The sequence below is a fragment of the Leptonychotes weddellii genome, chromosome 10 (assembly GCF_054177405.1).
Source record: "Leptonychotes weddellii isolate Sample4059 chromosome 10, ASM5417740v2, whole genome shotgun sequence".
Lineage (NCBI taxonomy): Eukaryota > Metazoa > Chordata > Mammalia > Carnivora > Phocidae > Leptonychotes > Leptonychotes weddellii.
Genome location: NC_138378.1, coordinates 43509049 through 43514705, shown reverse-complemented (window position 1 = coordinate 43514705; position 5657 = coordinate 43509049). Strand labels below are relative to the sequence as shown.

The following is a 5657-nucleotide window of genomic DNA, read 5'->3' as shown; positions in this document are numbered from 1 at the left end:
CCCACTTCTGGCTCCCTGCTGGGCAGGGAGTCTGCTTCTCCCTCTGCCTCTCCGCCTGGCTCGTGCTCGGAACCCAGCATAAAATGAGTAACTGTGGTTGCTTCCACCAAAACCTTGGAGTCCCCCTTTCTCTCTCCCACAACCTACCTCCAATTGGAGGCACTTCCTGTCTGCCAGACCACCCCAAATATCCTTCATCTAACCACTCCTCACCCCCTCCACCCTGGTCCAAGCCACCTTCACCTCTCAGTCAATTACTGCCATCACTTCTTAATGGTCTCCCTACTTCAATCTTTGCTCGCTCTCTCCCCACACGCCCTCACCCACTGACTAGAGCGACTTTAAGTCCAACCACAAATTCCCTCTACTGAACACTGAGTAGAAACCAAGTCCTTACAAGGGGCAGCAAGGCCCTACCTACGGCTCCGCCCATCTCTCACTTCTTTTTGGCCTCACACACCACACTCTTCACCCTGCCACTCTTCCTGGCCACAAAGAAACTCACTGGGCATCCTCTAGACTTAAGGCCTGGCCAACTGTTCCCCCGGACTGCTGCCTGTCTTCCTCCCTCACTCCTTTTTGGTCTTCACTTAAAATGTCACCGTTCCTCTGAACTTCCCTGGCCCAACCTCCTGCACTCCTTAAGCTCCTCTCTTAATTTGCTTCTTTTTGGCATTTATAACTATCTAACATTTTTGTATATTCCATTTAAGCTTTTATTTATTTATTTATTTTAAAGATTTTATTTATTTGACAGAGAGAGACAGCGAGCAAGAGATGGAACAGAAGCAGGGGATGTGGGAAAGGGAGAAGCAGGCTTCCTGCTGAGCAGGGAGCCCGACACGGGGATAGATCCCAGAACCCTGGGATCATGACCTGAGCCGAAGGCACGCTTGACGACTGAGCCACCCAGGCGCCCTCATTTAAGCTTTTAAATTGTCTTCCGGTGTGTAAACTCCACGAGGGGCAGGGATTTTATTTTATTTGGCCAACCCTCCCAGCATTGTTACTGCTCCATTCTCAGCCCCAGGGACGACGCGTGGCACTAGTACGTGCTCAATAAATATTTGATTTGATATATGACGGGAAGACAGGAACCATAAGTTTTGTGTCTTCCGGTTCCTTCACCTGCGAATTTGGGGTATTACTACTACCTGGCTTGCCTTCTCGGGGTGTTCCCAGAAGATGATGCTGGAGTAAGGACTGTGAACAGCCAAACCACGTATGGACACGTCGCTAACAGAAAGCTGCAGCTTTACACTCCCAGGGCAGGCGAGGGAGACTGACTGAGAGGGCACCCGCGCCCCTGCTCGCCCCTCCCGGGCCCGCACGCCCCCGCCCACACGGCGCCCGCACGCCCCGCCCACACGGCCCCTCCCACTCGGGTTGGGCCCCGCGGCGCCCGGCGCAGGGAGGACAAGGAGGCGGCGCTTGGACGCTGCCTGAGCGTGGCGTCGGGGCCTCCAGACACAAAGAGCGGCCGGCGGGACCAGTCGTGGGTTCCCCGCGCACGCGCCAGTGCCCTTGGCTTGCGACCCTGTACCCCGCGCGCGAGGGAGACCCGAGGCGCCCACAGCCCAGGTGAGCGAGGCTGGGGCGGGGCTGCGGGGCCCGCCCCTCCGCCGCACGTGCGGCGGGCCCGGGCGCGCTCCCCCCGGGTGGGGCAGCGGAGAAGAAAGGCTCGCTGTCTCCCGGGCTGCGCCCCAGGCAGACGGCAGGTGGGGACAGGGGGGCCGGGGCCCTGCGACTGTGGGCGCGGCGGGATCGTGGGGCGAACCCCGCGACACCCCCCGCTCTCGCCTCGACTCCCGGGACCGGCTCCTGCGCGGGTTCCGTGTCCTCCCTTCGCCACCGGGTATGGGACCCCGGGTTCGGTAAGCCTGACGTGCTGGCCGCTTTTTTCCTTCACCCCGGAAGGCTGGGGGGGGGGGGGCGGGAGGTCACTTTAAAAGAACGTGTCCCGCGGGAATCCAGCTCCTCCACCAAACCTTTGAAAACCAGGTCCTACAGTCGCTGCCGTTCCCGCAGTGTGCGTGGTCCTCGCAACGAGTTTTCAGCTTTCTGGCCCCTCTGCTGAGTTGGACGCTAAACTCCCGGCGTGCTTTCAGGATCGGGGCGAGGGCTGTGGTCCTCACTGATGACGCGGAGGTTAAATGGTGGGTCGAGCATGAGCCGAGGCCGCCGACTTTGTTCCAGGGACGCGCGCAGCTGCCAGGCACCCGGGCTCCTGGATCGCCCACGGTGCCAGGTCCCTCAGCCTCCCCCTTCACCCGCAGAGCGCGAGGCCGGGTTCCTCTGAGCAGGCCACTTAATCCACAGAATGTTAAGATTGCATCCCTCCGTATAAAACTTTTTAGGATGTACCTGCTTCCTTTGGTTGTGTCACGAGTTTGCACTTGGGAAAATTGTTTGAAATAATATGCTACTCTCAGGGACTGAAAATAGTCTGTTGCAAGTTTTATATGTTGTACTAGTTGTTCAGCAGGATCATCCCTTTCCTCCCATCGGTGGGCTCAGTCACAAATCCCACGTAGGAGTCTGTCCAGTCTCTTTGGGTGTTTCACACTCATAAATCGTGCTCTGGAGACTTAGGCCAAGCCATCCAACAGTGGGGGGGGGGGGGGAGGGCGGGTGTCAGGGCAAGAACTGTGGAGCTGGAGGGCTTGGAGAAGGTCAAGTGATGCTTAAGGTTTCACCTCCAGCACTGTCAAGTAGGAGGGAGGGATTATGGGTGACCTTGTGTTTTTCTTAGAGGCCTTTACTGGGATTTCCAAGTTTTCCACAATGGACTTAGAATACATTTCAAAGCAGAAAATTAAAAAACAAAAAAAGGTAGTTAAAACTAATTTGTTAAACAGAACACTGAGCAGTCTCACAGTTTTATGAACTGTGTGCAAGAGTCTGTATATTAAACAAAAGTGCTAAGGCAGTTAGATAAGTAGTGTACCACCATGCTGTCCCTTTTCTGTTTGATTTATATCTGTATTAGTGGCTTAAACTATTACAGACTGAACTAGTCTGTACTAGCAAATAAAAATGGGTCTTGTGTGTTTATATATAGTTCAGATTCAATAAGAAATAGAGGATAAACAGTTTTGCAGAATGAGGAAATAACAAGCCTTCTCCGAAGAACCGGAACTTGAGATAACATTTAACACCATCAAATTAGAAACAGAACATTTTATAGAGCAAAAGGTAGGGTTTCAGCATTTTTTCAGTTGAGGACTTTATATAATCTTTGATGGAAAACTGTTTTTTTTCCCTCTAACCCTTATTTATCTTCATACATTGTGGTTTACAGGGCTGCTCAGAGATGGGTGAACTGACAGTCATTTGCTAATAGCATGTTGGAAATCCCTTAGTGTTAGTGTGTCCTTTGTTCTGGTCCTTAGTCCTCATGAACATTTGGTGGTAGAAAATAGAGTAACAGAAGTGTTGCAAAGTTCTAACTGTAGGTTTTCAAAGTATTCAGATCCTGCCCTTTTATGGTGAGTGGTTTTAAGTACTGGTTGGTGGGGGCTCCTTTTTTGGGGAAGATGGCATATGTGGTGTTTGAAATTTGGACATGTGAGAGATCCCTCTGACGATATTCTTTCTACCTTGGACACTTACCTCTGGATTTTACCAGGAGCAGGCGGCTGCTAGATCTCTCTCTCCTTGCCTGGCTCAAGAAAGGACTAGAATAAGGAGGCAGAAACACAGTGTCCTGGTCTCACACCTTGAGCTGGAAGTTTCAGAGGGGCAGTCAGGGGCATGGTGTGGCTCCTGACTGGAGGGAACAGTGCCCTCTGACCTGGAGGGGCAACTCCAGGGCCACAGCCACTTTGCTCTCAATTCCGTGGTCATTTTGTAAAAGGTTGAATGGCAGTGGCTGTAACTAGACTTAAGATTTGGGCTTAGCTGAGACCTTGGCTTCAAGTACAAATTAAGAATTCAGGCTCAAGGCCAGAGATTTGGTTAATCACAAGCAGGAAGCCAAAACTTTGGGTCAGATTCTACCTGGAGCTATTTGGAGGGCTGCAGTAGCAGAAGGCTTTCCTCCCCCCCATCCTTAGGGTAACCTTGAGCCTCCTGGTGAGACTTTTCCACCAAAGGATTTTGAATGTTGCTTTCTGTGAACACAGGAATGGAGGAGTCTTTTGGACGGTGTTCTGTGTTTGTAAAATCTTGGTGAAGTTAGAGCATGTAGCTGGCGCTTCCTGGTTGTACTCATCTGTTTCCCTCAACCCCGGATTGTCCTTCCTTAAACTTCAACATAATGGCTTCTTGTTTCTCAAAGACTGGTACATGGTCTCCCTTGAGTTGAAATCATTTGTTTCTCAAATAAACCAACACCCTCTAGGTAATTCTAATGCACTCAAGTTTGAGAAGCGCTGGCATATGCCAGCTTTTGTGCATTGACTTATTTTGTATTTCTTTTTTTTTTCCAAAGATTTTATTTATTTATTTGAGAGAGAGAGAGAGACAGAGTTAAGACTAGAAGCAAGGAGGAAGGGAGAAGCAGGCTCCCTGTGCGCCAGGGAGCCTGACAAGGGGCTCGATCCCAGGACCCTGGGATCATGGCCTGAGCCGAAGCCTTACCTGACTGAGCCACCCAGGCGCCCCGACTTATTTTGTATTTCATGAGAGGAAACCAGCAGATCCTTTAATGATGTGACACAGGCTCTTATAACCCAGTTATTTTATTTTGGGATCTGCTTTATTAATAAGTTAAAATTTTGGTGTGTTGGGAGTTTGTCAAAGTGAACATCATTTATTGTTACTGTTAAAGATCTGAAGGGAAATCATTCTTCCCAATGTCTAGTTTTTTTAAGTTTTCAGTTAAGAATTTTACATTTGTGGATGTCTATCAGTGGGGATATTTTTAGCTACCAGTGATGGAAAACCCAACTCAGTCTTGGCTTAAACAGAAAGGAAGTCCGGAAGGAAAGTATAGCACTTCAGGATGGGTTGTTCCAGCGGCTGAACCAGTATTTGGGGGCCCATGTTGTCATGTTGGTGGTAGCTGTCTCACATCTGGAGGAAGAGGGAGGGTGGCTTCTGTGACTCTAAGAATGAGGAGTAACACACCCAGTGGCCTCTGCGTCGTTGGCTTCTGGGCCATTGAATCAGTCACCAGCTGGAAGGGGGCCTACGCCACCTTGGTCTGTGATAGGCTCCACACTTCCCTGCAGCTACTCCATGGAGGCAGGGTGCATGGGGGCTGTGGGAGCGCAGGTTTTGGGTACCTGGTCACTAGAGGGCTGTGTGGCTCACCACACAGGTGGAGTGCGTCCCCTGGGCCCTCTGTATGGCTTGTGGGCTGGCTATGCTGGTTGTCAGAAATGGAGCCCTTGTCTCTTGGTGATTTTATTTTATTTATTTTTTTAATTTTTTAAACTTTTAAAATTTTTTTGGTGATTTGTTTTTAAATTGTGCACTCACTCTGTTCTCTGCTTTTGGTAAATTCTTCCATGTAGTGCTCATAGTGAGTCTGCTGCACCAGGGCATGCTCTTGTCCCCATCCCGAAGATGGGGTTATGCTCAGAATCCCGTTTTTTTTTTTTTCAGTTGTCATTTATTTTTGGCTCTTGGGGCAATGTTATCTTTTCAATATGAAAAAAAGCAAGTTCAACACAAAATAGAAATTTGAAGTGTAGGACAGGATGAAGCCAAGG

At 50.2% G+C, this 5657-nt stretch overlaps 1 protein-coding gene across 4 annotated transcripts in view; it reads left to right on the top strand.

Moving 5' to 3' along the window:
- The first annotated feature begins 1434 nt into the window (after positions 1-1434).
- NINL (ninein like) overlaps positions 1435-5657 on the top strand; it is a 132178-nt gene continuing 127955 nt past the window's right edge. For all 4 annotated transcript variants that reach the window (XM_081833289.1, XM_081833288.1, XM_081833287.1 and 1 more), the window contains exon 1: positions 1435-1581. The gene's annotated coding sequence lies outside the window, so the exon portion shown is untranslated. The remainder of the gene's footprint in view (positions 1582-5657) is intronic.